Genomic DNA, 13,898 nt, shown 5'->3' with positions numbered 1-13,898 from the left:
CAGGAACATGTGAGAAACATCAAAAACAGAGTCTTGACGCATGCAGTATCGAAACACTTCCATCTATGTCACAACTCAGACCCTGATGAACTTACGTTTAAAGGCATCAAACTGGTTTCACTCGGGGAGAGAGGGGGTGATCTTTCTAACCTCCTATCCAGAAGAGAGATGTATTGGATATTTTAACTGAACACTCTTCATCCAGATGGCTTCAACGAGGGCTATGAAATAGCCCCGGTCCTATAATGTAAGCCTTTATCATATAACCTCTTCTCCATCAGAGTAACCTTTTCACTTCTAAACCTTTTTTTTCACTTTACTTCTCTTAATGTTCAACCTTGGTCTCGTATAACTATTACAGCCATACCACACTGGAGATGCCCAACTCCGCCCGATCTTGGAAGCCAAGCAGTGTCGGGCCCAGGCAGTACATAGATGGGGGACCATCATGGAAGACTGGGTGCTGTATCTTTGAAAGAGAAATATGAGGTTGCCTACATTCCTACCTCTCTCTTCAAAACTGCGCACCAGTTATAGGCACTTTGCTAAAGGTCTAGAAATGGGTATCTCAACAAATGGTTTATGGGCCCAGGAACGCATGTGCATGTACGTACGCATAGACACAGGGGTGTGTGTGTGTATTTATGTACATACAGGACCATCCTAGCACCCCCCACCACCCAAACACAACCCCCCCCCTACTTCTGCTTACCATAAATATATGCTCTTCACCTTGGAAAGTACTACGTTAAAATGTATTTATTAGCTCCCCCTCCTTAGATATCAGTAGTAGTATTATATACTTGCATATATGTATTTTTTAAATCGACAGCACTTTGCTACCAATTTGCACTATGTATATTAACAGAGGGCACTGACCTAATATAATGACTAGTGAGCTTTTCTAAATCCTAAAACTATTCTCTGCTTTTTCCAATGTTTATCACGCTCCCGGAGTATGAGCTCACTTTAGATACTGACAATCGGAATTATCACACGAAAGATGGCTGCCGGGACACTGTGTATTGTGTAAGAAATGTCTGGTGAAATCCGGGACTCCAAAAAATTTGCTGCCGCACTTATATTGTGGAAATGACATATACCATCCACCCAATCCTACTGTGGAGGCGGGCGCAAGCGCGAGGGCCGACTGACGGAGAAGGTCCTTGATGCAGAACAAGGGCATGCGCACAAGAGACTTCTTGACGCCGGAAGCGGGGCGGACGTGACGTCACCCGCGATCCAGACAGGAAGTCCGGCTGCAAGGAACTTTCAATCACCAAATACTAAGTTCTAACATCAAAATCAGACTTTTATCATAGCGGCCAGTCCCATCACCATACTAAGTTTGAGGAGGAACTTTTTGTAATAAGTTTATAGATCACAAAAAAGCACTTGCAATTCTGAATCTGTAATTGACAGGTAGTGATGTAACAATCACATCCTCATTAATGTGTGTATATATATCTGAGCTGTCCCACTAGCATACCACCCCTTGATGAAGTCCAGATAGGACGAAACGCGGCGGGTGCTACCAGACCTAACCCATCCTCTTAAGTTAAGATATCTTATCCTTTTTACCTTTTTTTACTTGTTCGGATACTGATATTAACAGTACTGTGCATTTCTTTCTTTTTTGTCCTTTTTATTCACCCATGTATTTTTAGAGGTAGAAAATGTAATTTTTATCCATCTTCAGGGTTTTTTATTATTTATCTGTGGTTTTGACATTTAATTTTTTTATTGGTGTGTTTTGTTTATGAATACATTTTTTATATATATCTTTTTTACACAAGTTGGTCTCCCTATATCGCATGTGACACCATTGGTCGCTTTTAAAACACCCTATCCATTGTCTTATTTACATAATCCACTAAGCACTTTACCACTGCCTTTTCTTGGGGTGCAGCAGACGCCCTATTACTTTCTAGGGAGTGTCCACATAGGGAGTTTTTAAGTATTCATATTTGTACTATTATCCTTGGTCTAACTACTAGTGTAGATTGGTAATCGTGTATTGGCGCTGTCCGCTCTCTCCCTATATATATATATTAGAGATGAGCGGGTTCGGTTCCTCGGAAACCGAACCCCCCCGAACTTCACCCATTTTACACGGGTCCGAGGCATACTCGGATTCTCCCGTATGGCTCTGTTAACCCGAGCGCGCCTGAACGTCATCATCCCGCTGTCGGATTCTCGTGAGATTCGGATTCTATATAAGGAGCCGCGCGTCACCGCCACTTTTCACTCGTGCATTGGAAATGATAGTGAGAGGACGTGGTTGGCGTCCTCTCACTTTGTTTCAGGGGGCTGCATATCTTTATTTTGGGGACCAGCAGTATTATAGGAGGAGTACAGTGCAGAGTTGTGCTGACCAGTGACCACCAGTATTATACGTTGTCTGCCTGAAAAACGCTCCATATCTGTGCTTAGTGTGCTGCATATATCTGTGCTCACACTGCTTTATTGTGGGGACTGGGGACCAGCAGTATTATATAGGAGGAGTACAGTGCAGAGTTTTGCTGACCAGTGACCACCAGTATTATACGTTGTCTGCCTGAAAAACGCTCCATATCTGTGCTCAGTGTGCTGCATATATCTGTGCTCACACTGCTTTATTGTGGGGACTGGGGACCACCAGTATTATATAGGAGGAGTACAGTGCAGAGTTTTGCTGACCAGTGACCACCAGTATACGTTGTCTGTCTGAAAAACGCTCCATATCTGTGCTCAGTGTGCTGCATATATCTGTGCTCACACTGCTTTATTGTGGGGACTGGGGACCAGCAGTATTATATAGGAGGAATACAGTGCAGAGTTTTGCTGACCAGTGACCACCAGTATACATTGTCTGCCTGCAAAACGCTCCATATCTGTGCTCAGTGTGCTGCATATATCTGTGCTCACACTGCTTTATTGTGGGGACTGGGGACCAGCAGTATTATATAGGAGGAGTACAGTGCAGAGTTTTGCTGACCAGTAACCACAAGTATTATACGTTCTCCGCCTGAAAAACGCTCCATATCTGTGCTGCATTGTAGTATATAGTAGGAGTACAGTGCATAATTTTGCTGACCACCAGTATATAATATATAGGAGTACGGTACAGAAGGCCACTGCTCTACCTACCTCTGTGTCGTCAAGTATACTATCCATCCATTCCTGTGGTGCATTTCAGTTTTGCACAGTTTGCTGACCACCAGTATATAATATATAGCAGTACGGTACAGTAGGCCACTGTTCTACTTTCCTCTGTGTCGTCAAGTATGCTATCCATGCATACCTGTGGTGCATTTCAGTTTTGCACAGTTTGCTGACCACCAGTATATAATATATAGCACTACGGTACAGTAGGCCACTGCTCTACCTACCTCTGCGTCGTCAAGTATACTATCCATCCATACCTGTGGTGCATTTCAGTTTTGCACAGTTTGCTGACCACCAGTATATAATATATAGCAGTACGGTACAGTAGGCCACTGCTCTACCTACCTCTGTGTCGTCAAGTATACTATCCATCCATACCTGTGGTGCATTTAAGTTGTGCACAGTATATATAGTAGTAGGCCATTGCTATTGATACTGGCATATAATTCCACACATTAAAAAATGGAGAACAAAAATGTGGAGGGTAAAATAGGGAAAGATCAAGATCCACTTCCACCTCGTGCTGAAGCTGCTGCCACTAATCATGGCCGAGACGATGAAATGCCATCAACGTCGTCTGCCAAGGCCGATGCCCAATGTCATAGTAGAGAGCATGTAAAATCCAAAACACAAAAGTTCAGTAAAATGACCAAAAATCAAAATTAAAAGCGTCTGAGGAGAAGCGTAAACTTGCCAATATGCCATTTACGACACGGAGTGGCAAGGAACGGCTGAGGCCCTGGCCTATGTTCATGGCTAGTGGTTCAGCTTCACATGAGGATGGAAGCACTCATCCTCTCGCTAGAAAACTGCAGTGCCACTCCTAGATGGGCCAGGTGTTTGTGTCGGCCACTTGGGTCGCTTAGCTTAGTCACACAGCTACCTCATTGCGCCTCTTTTTTTCTTTGCATCATGTGCTGTTTGGGGACTATTTTTTTGAAGTGCCATCCTGTCTGACACTGCAGTGCCACTCCTAGATGGGCCAGGTGTTTGTGTCGGCCACTTGGGTCGCTTAGCTTAGTCACACAGCTACCTCATTGCGCCTCTTTTTTTCTTTGCATCATGTGCTGTTTGGGGACTATTATTTTGAAGTGCCATCCTGTCTGACACTGCAGTGCCACTCCTAGATGGGCCAGGTGTTTGTGTCGGCCACTTGGGTCGCTTAGCTTAGTCACACAGCTACCTCATTGCGCCTCTTTTTCTTTGCATCATGTGCTGTTTGGGGACTATTTTTTTGAAGTGCCATCCTGTCTGACACTGCAGTGCCACTCCTAGATGGGCCAGGTGTTTGTGTCGGCCACTTGGGTCGCTTAGCTTAGCCATCCAGCGACCTCGGTGCAAATTTTAGGACTAAAAATAATATTGTGAGGTGTGATGTGTTCAGAATAGACTGGAAATGAGTGGAAATTATGGTTATTGAGGTTAATAATACTATGAAATCAAAATGACCCCCAAATTCTATGATTTAAGCTGTTTTTGAGGGTTTTTTGTAAAAAAAAAACGAATCCAAAACACACCCGAATCCGACAAAAAAATTTCAGGGAGGTTTTGCCAAAACGCGTCCGAATCCAAAACACGGCCGCGGAACCGAATCCAAAACCAAAACACAAAACCCGAAAAATGTCCGGTGCACATCACTAATATATATATAGGTAGAGAAAGGAGACTGCGGCACTCCGGGTCTTGTAGAAGGTCAAATTGTATTAAAAAAATCACAACATAGAACACCAACGATTCGGCGTGTCTAGCCCCTTTGTCAAGATGTGACAAAGGGGCTAGACACCCCGAAACGTTGGTGTTCTATGTTGTGATTTTTCGAATACAATTTGACCTTCTACAAGACCCGGAGTGCCGCAGTCTCCTTTCTCTACCTAGCCATAACTGCTTACTGAGGGCACCGGGCACAGTGACATCATGAGGAGTGCCAGGCTATCCCTGCTTCATATATATATATATATATATATATATATATATATATACACACACACACACACACACTCGTCACACACCCCAAATTCTGGGAAGAGGGCTGGTATATAAGTGTGTTGTACATTCACATTTATAAGTGCATTCTTTAGAAATCGGCAGCAATAAGTGATTTAAAATGAATAAAATAAACGGCCAAATGCGTGATGGGTAACCAAGAAATATACTCAACAAGCATGTAAGCAGCCCACCATCCTCCAGAAAGCGTCAACTGCCTTTTTGGTGCCCCTAGTGCACCTTCGTATATACAGTTTATATATATATATATATATATATATATATATGTGTGTGTTTAGAAAATATAATTACAGCACTGCAGGATTTTTAAATGCATACTTGTTTAATTAAGTGCTGAACTATATGCAATATATATATATACACACACACACATACACATACATGCAGCACACTGTACATATAGACATACTGTACATACAGCATACTTACACACACACACACACACACACACACACACACACACACACACACACGCATGCATACATACATACATACATGCATACAGCATACAAATACACACAGCATACATACTTACACACACACACACACACACACACACATACATATCATACACATACACAGTATATATACATACATACACATAGCATACAAATACACACAGTACATACATACAGCAGACGCAGACAACATCCACATCACACACAAACAAACTGCTGTGATAATCGGGACATGATGGGCCTCATGCGGTCTAGTGATGAGCACCGGAAATTTTTCGGGTTTTGTGTTTTGGTTTTGGGTTCGGTTCCGCGGCCGTGTTTTGGGTTCGAACGCGTTTTGGCAAAACCTCACCGAATTTTTTTTGTCGGATTCGGGTGTGTTTTGGATTCGGGTGTTTTTTTCAAAAAACCCTAAAAAACAGCTTAAATCATAGAATTTGGGGGTCATTTTGATCCCAAAATATTATTAACCTCAATAACCATAATTTCCACTCATTTTCAGTCTATTCTGAACACCTCACACCTCACAATATTATTTTTAGTCCTAAAATTTGCACCGAGGTCGCTGGATGACTAAGTTCAGCGACCCAAGTGGCCGATACAAACACCTGGCCCATCTAGGAGTGGCACTGCAGTGTCACGCAGGATGGCCCTTCAAAAAACTACTCCCCAAACAGCACATGACGCAAAGAAGAAAAAAAAGAGGCGCAATGAGGTAGCTGTGTGAGTAAGCTAAGCGACCCTAGTGGCCGACACAAACACCTGGCCCATCTAGGAGTGGCACTGCAGTGTCACGCAGGATGGCCCTTCCAAAAAACACCCCCCAAACAGCACATGACGCAAAGAAAAAAAGAGGCGCAATGAGGTAGCTGTGTGACTAAGCTAAGCGACCCTAGTGGCCGACACAAACACCTGGCCCATCTAGGAGTGGCACTGCAGTGTCACGCAGGATGGCCCTTCAAAAAACTACTCCCCAAACAGCACATGACGCAAAGAAGAAAAAAAAGATGCGCAATGAGGTAGCTGTGTGACTAAGATAAGCGACCCAAGTGGCCGACACAAACACCTGGCCCATCTAGGAGTGGCACTGCAGTGTCACGCAGGATGGCCCTTCCAAAAACTACTCCACAAACAGTACATGACGCAAAGAAAAATGAAAGAAAAAAGAGGTGCAAGATGGAATTGTCCTTGGGCCCTCCCACCCACCCTTATGTTGTATAAACAGGACATGCACACTTTAACCAACCCATCATTTCAGTGACAGGGTCTGCCACACGACTGTGACTGAAATGACGGGTTGGTTTGGACCCCCACCAAAAAAGAAGCAATTAATCTCTCCTTGCACAAACTGGCTCTACAGAGGCAAGATGTCCACCTCATCATCATCCTCCGATATATCACCGTGTACATCCTCACAGATTATCAATTCGTCCCCACTGGAATCCACCATCTCAGCTCCCTGTGTACTTTGTGGAGGCAATTGCTGCTGGTGAATGTCTCCACGGAGGAATTGATTATAATTCATTTTAATGAACATCATCTTCTCCACATTTTCTGGATGTAACCTCGTACGCCGATTGCTGACAAGGTGAGCGGCGGCACTAAACACTCTTTCGGAGTACACACTTGTGGGAGGGCAACTTAGGTAGAATAAAGCCAGTTTGTGCAAGGGCCTCCAAATTGCCTCTTTTTCCTGCCAGTATAAGTACGGACTGTCTGACGTGCCTACTTGGATGGGGTCACTCATATAATCCTCCACCATTCTTTCAATGGGGAGAGAATCATATGCAGTGACAGTAGACAACATGTCCGTAATCGTTGTCAGGTCCTTCAGTCCGGACCAGATGTCAGCATCAGCAGTCGCTCCAGACTGCCATACATCACCGCCAGCGGGTGGGCTCGGAATTCTGAGCCTTTTCCTCGCACCCCCAGTCGCGGGAGAATGTGAAGGAGGAGATGTTGACAGGTCGCGTTCCGCTTGACTTGACAATTTTGTCACCAGCAGTTCTTTGAACCCCAGCAGACTTGTGTCTGCCGGAAAGAGAGATCCAAGGTAGGTTTTAAATCTAGGATCGAGCACGGTGGACAAAATGTAGTGCTCTGATTTCAACAGATTGACCACCCGTGAATCCTTGTTAAGCGAATTAAGGGCTCCATCAACAAGTCCCACATGCCTAGCGGAATCGCTCTGTGTTAGCTCCTCCTTCAATGTCTCCAGCTTCTTCTGCATAAGCCTGATGAGGGGAATGACCTGACTCAGGCTGGCAGTGTCTGAACTGACTTCACGTGTGGCAAGTTCAAAAGGTTGCAGAACCTTGCACAACGTTGAAATCATTCTCCACTGCGCTTGAGACAGGTGCATTCCACCTCCTATATCGTGCTAAGTTGTATAGGCTTGAATGGCCTTTTGCTGCTCCTCCAACCTCTGAAGCATATAGAGGGTTGAATTCCACCTCGTTACCACTTCTTGCTTCAGATGATGGCAGGGCAGGTTCAGGCGTTTTTGGTGGTGCTCCAGTCTTCTGTACGTGGTGCCTGTACGCCGAAAGTGTCCCGCAATTCTTCTGGCCACCGACAGCATCTCTTGCACGCCCCTCTCGTTTTTTAAATAATTCTGCACCACCAAATTCAAGGTATGTGCAAAACATGGGACGTGCTGGAATTTGCCCATATTTAATGCACACACAATATTGCTGGCGTTGTCCGATGCCACAAATCCACAGGAGAGTCCAATTGGGGTAAGCCATTCCGCGATGATCTTCCTCAGTTGCCGTAAGAGGTTTTCAGCTGTGTGCGTATTCTGGAAACTGGTGATACAAAGCGTAGCCTGCCTAGGAAAGAGTTGGCGTTTGCGAGATGCTGCTACTGGTGCCGCCGCTGCTGTTCTTGCGGCGGGAGTCCATACATCTACCCAGTGGGCTGTCACAGTCATATAGTCCTGAGCCTGCCCTGCTCCACTTGTCCACATGTCCGTGGTTAAGTGGACATTGGGTACAACTGCATTTTTTAGGACACTGGTGAGTCTTTTTCTGAGGTCTGTGTACATTTTCGGTATCGCCTGCCTAGAGAAATGGAACCTAGATGGTATTTGGTACCGGGGACACAGTACCTCCAACAAGTCTCTAGTTGGCTCTGCAGTAATGATGGATACCGGAACCACGTTTCTCACCGCCCAGGATGCCAAGGCCTCAGTTATCCGCTTTGCAGCAGGATGACTGCTGTGATATTTCATCTTCCTCGCAAAGGACTGTTGGACAGTCAATTGCTTGGTGGAAGTAGTAAAAGTGGTCTTACGACTTCCCCTCTGGGATGACCATCGACTCCCAGCAGCAACAACAGCAGCGCCAGCAGCAGTAGGCGTTACACGCAAGGATGCATCGGAGGAATCCCAGGCAGGAGAGGACTCGTCAGAATTGCCAGTGACATGGCCTGCAGGACTATTGGCATTCCTGGGGAAGGAGGAAATTGACACTGAGGGAGTTGGTGGGGTGGTTTGCGTGAGCTTGGTTACAAGAGGAAGGGGTTTACTGGTCAGTGGACTGCTTCCGCTGTCGCCCAAAGTTTTTGAACTTGTCACTGACTTATGATGAATGCGCTGCAGGTGACGTATAAGGGAGGATGTTCCGAGGTGGTTAACATCCTTACCCCTACTTATTACAGCTTGACAAAGGCAACACACGGCTTGACAAATGTTGTCCGCATTTCTGTTGAAATACTTCCACACCGAAGAGCTGATTTTTTTGGTATTTTCACCAGGCATGTCAATGGCCCTATTCCTCCCACGGACAACAGGTGTCTCCCCGGGTGCCTGACTTAAACAAACCACCTCACCATCAGAATCCTCCTGGTCAATTTCCTCCCCAGCGCCAGCAACACCCATATCCTCCTCATCCTGGTGTACTTCAACACTGACATCTTCAATCTGACTATCAGGAACTGGACTGCGGGTGCTCCTTCCAGCACTTGCAGGGGGCGTGCAAATGGTGGAAGGCGCATGCTCTTCACGTCCAGTGTTGGGAAGGTCAGGCATGGCAAACGACACAATTGGACTCTCCTTGTGGATTTGTGATTTCGAAGAACGCACAGTTCTTTGCTGTGCTTTTGCCAGCTTGAGTCTTTTCATTTTTCTAGCGAGAGGCTGAGTGCTTCCATCCTCATGTGAAGCTGAACCACTAGCCATGAACATAGGCCAGGGCCTCAGCCGTTCCTTGCCACTCCGTGTGGTAAATGGCATATTGGCAAGTTTACGCTTCTCCTCCGACAATTTTATTTTAGATTTTGGAGTCCTTTTTTTACTGATATTTGGTGTTTTGGATTTTACATGCTCTGTACTATGACATTGGGCATCGGCCTTGGCAGACGACGTTGATGGCATTTCATCGTCTCGGCCATGACTAGTGGCAGCAGCTTCAGCACGAGGTGGAAGTCGATCTTGATCTTTCCCTATTTTTGGAACCTCAACATTTTTGTTCTCCATATTTTAATAGGCACAACTAAAAGGCACCTCAGGTAAACAATGGAGATGGATGGATACTAGTATACTTATGGATGGACGAGCGACTGCCGACACAGAGGTAGCTACAGCCGTGGACTACCGTACTGCGTCTGCTGCTAATATAGACTGGATGATAATGATATAAAAAATATATATATATCACTACTGCAGCCGGACAGGTATATATTATATAATGACGGACCTGCTGGACACTGTCAGCACTGCAGACTCCTAAAGTAAGCTACTAGTATCAAGAAGATAGAAAAAAAAAAAACACCACAGGTAGGTGGTATACAATTATGGATGGACGAGCGACTGCCGACACAGAGGTAGCTACAGCCGTGGACTACCGTACTGCGTCTGCTGCTAATATAGACTGGATGATAATGATATAAAAAATATATATATATCACTACTGCAGCCGGACAGGTATATATTATATAATGACGGACCTGCTGGACACTGTCAGCACTGCAGACTACTAAAGTAAGCTACTAGTATCAAGAAGATAGAAAAAAAAAACACAACAGGTAGGTGGTATACAATTATGGATGGACGAGCGACTGCCAACACAGAGGTAGCTACAGCCGTGGACTACCGTACTGCGTCTGCTGCTAATATAGACTGAATGATAATGATATAAAAAATATATATATATCACTACTGCAGCCGGACAGGTATATATTATATAATGACGGACCTGCTGGACACTGTCAGCACTGCAGACTCCTAAAGTAAGCTACTAGTATCAAGAAGATAGAAGAAAAAAAAAAACACCACGGGTAGGTGGTATACAATTATGGATGGACGAGCGACTGCCGACACAGAGGTAGCTACAGCCCTGGACTACCGTACTGCGTCTGCTGCTAATATAGACTGGATGATAATGATATAAAAAATATATATATATCACTACTGCAGCCGGACAGGTATATATTATATAATGACGGACCTGCTGGACACTGTCAGCACTGCAGACTCCTAAAGTAAGCTACTAGTATCAAGAAGATAGAAAAAAAAAACACAACAGGTAGGTGGTATACAATTATGGATGGACGAGCGACTGCCGACACAGAGGTAGCTACAGCCGTGGACTACCGTACTGCGTCTGCTGCTAATATAGACTGGATGATAATGATATAAAAAATATATATATATCACTACTGCAGCCGGACAGGTATATATTATATAATGACGGACCTGCTGGACACTGTCAGCACTGCAGACTCCTAAAGTAAGCTACTAGTATCAAGAAGATAGAAAAAAAAAAACACCACAGGTAGGTGGTATACAATTATGGATGGACGAGCGACTGCCGACACAGAGGTAGCTACAGCCGTGGACTACCGTACTGCGTCTGCTGCTAATATAGACTGGATGATAATGATATAAAAAATATATATATATCACTACTGCAGCCGGACAGGTATATATTATATAATGACGGACCTGCTGGACACTGTCAGCAGAATGCGTTTATAGAATAAAAACACCACACGACGAGTGTTTAACTTTTTCAGGCAGACAATCACAATATACTGGTGGTCAGTGGTCACTGGTCAGTCACACTGGCAGTGGCACTCTGGCAGCAAAAGTGTGCACTGTTAATGTACTCCTGCTATAACTGCTCCCCAGTCTCCCCCACAATTAAGCTGTGTGAGCAGTGAGCACTCAGCACAGTCAGATATACATAGATGATGCAGCACACTGAGGCTGAGCACAGATATGTGTATCGTTTTTTTTCAGGCAGAGAACGGATTATATTAAATAATAATAAAACTGCACTGGTGGTCACTGGTCAGTCACTAGTAAACTCTGCACTCTCTGAGTACTCCTAAGCTCCAGTAAATTAAGTGTCTCACTCTCACTATCTATTTCTATTCTAAACGGAGAGGACGCCAGCCACGTCCTCTCCCTATCAATCTCAATGCACGTGTGAAAATGGCGGCGACGCGCGGCTCCTTATATAGAATCCGAGTCTCGCGATAGAATCCGAGCCTCGCGAGAATCCGACAGCGGGATGATGACGTTCGGGCGCGCTCGGGTTAACCGAGCAAGGCGGGAAGATCCGAGTCTGCCTCGGACCCGTGTAAAAAGGCTGAAGTTCGGGGGGGTTCGGATTCCGAGGAACCGAACCCGCTCATCACTAATGCGGTCACCATAATTCATCATACACTACCTCCAGCTCCCCCCTACAGAGTTTCCCCGTTTTATGAGTCACTCACCTGGCTGCACAAGAAGCGCTGGAGACTGTACCCAGCACCTCATCCGGATCCCTAAGAACTGCCTGAGAGGAGCTGCGAGCTGCCCCTGCAGCACCCCCTACAGGCAGCCAGTGTCACGGCCAGCCACTAGCTGTCAAAGTTAGGATGCAACAACAGCTGCCTGCATGGACACAGACTGCCTGTGCTCGGTAGTCTAGGTAAAAAATAAATAAATAATTGCTGCAGTTCCGATGGATCGGCGAATAGGGGGATTTTTAGGAGCTTGGAAACCCCCCCTTGCGTGCGCGTATGAGTACAGCAAATATAATAACAAAACCACACAATTTTCAAAGTTGATTAAAAGACACCCCACCACAAACCCTTATTCATCCATTTATTCAATTAAATTACTGTACATGTTCTTTCAAATCAAGGGGGTAATTCCAAGTTGATCGCAGCAGGATTTTTGTTAGCAATTGGGCAAAACCATGTGCACTGCAGGGGAGGCAGATATAACATGTGCAGAGTGAGTTAGATTTGGGTGTGGTGTGTTCAATCTGCAATCTAATTTGCAGTGTAAAAATAAAGCAACCAGTATTTACCCTGCACAGAAACAAAATAACCCACCCAAATCTAACTCTTTCTGCACATGTTATATATACCTCCCCTGCAGTGCACAAGGTTTTGCCCAATTGCTAAAAAAAATCCTGCTGCGATCAACTTGGAATTACCCCCCATGTCTGTCTTTGTTTTATTAACAACATTTTTGTTCTATTACATTTGGACCACTCCGGTGCCAGACACAGTGTTCCCTGTCTTGTTCACAATCTACCCCCACCCTCCACCCCGCACACCTTCCTCCTGAAAGTTTTGTTAAACCACAGCACCTTTCAACATGGAACTGATAGCCTCTTGAAGAGGAAATGATTTCATGTGCCCCACACATTTCCTGTTCAGGTAAATTAAAGATATCAGCCATGATTTAAGAGTGGATCCAAAACCAAAATACTACCGGATCTAGACACAATTTTGATGTGTATTGATTCATTGAAATACACCATAGGAAGAAATATGATAGAGAATATTTTCATTGTCCAGCAGCTGTATTTCAGCATGTAATGTGTGATACAGAGGGAGATGTATTAAGCCTTGGAGAGAGAGAGGTAAAGTATACACCTATGTGCTGTTTTACAGATTTTGCTTGAAAAATTACAGAAGCTGATTGGTGCTTTACCTCGCTCCACTTTATCTCTCTCTAAGGCTTGCTATACAGTCTTGAGAGATATTTGAGGAGTACAATCACTATTGTGGTATTTATGATCTTGGCTATGATGTCATTTACTGTATTTGCATTTTAAGTTCTTAAGCCGCCTAAAGACGGTGCAATATATCTAATAATATGGACTATATAGTCCATATTGGTAGAAAACACCGTGTATATCGCACCTTGTGGAAGCACCTTGCTTTGCCAATGCGTAGTCCCGTGGGATCAGCATCGCAAAGGCAGGGCCAATATTGACTATGGGGGTCATTCCGAGTTGTTCGCCTGCTAGCAGTTTTTAGCAGCCGTGCAAACGCTAAGCCGCCGCC

General features: G+C 44.9%; 1 pseudogene; it reads left to right on the top strand.

Moving 5' to 3' along the window:
* The first annotated feature begins 353 nt into the window (after positions 1–353).
* On the top strand, positions 354–472 carry LOC134937655 (5S ribosomal RNA; annotated as a pseudogene).
* Positions 473–13,898: the final 13,426 nt, after the last annotated feature.

This window comes from Pseudophryne corroboree, chromosome 6, assembly GCF_028390025.1.
Source record: "Pseudophryne corroboree isolate aPseCor3 chromosome 6, aPseCor3.hap2, whole genome shotgun sequence".
Lineage (NCBI taxonomy): Eukaryota > Metazoa > Chordata > Amphibia > Anura > Myobatrachidae > Pseudophryne > Pseudophryne corroboree.
The sequence above is the reverse complement of the archived record's forward strand: the minus strand, read 5'-3'. Positions and strand labels throughout refer to the sequence as shown.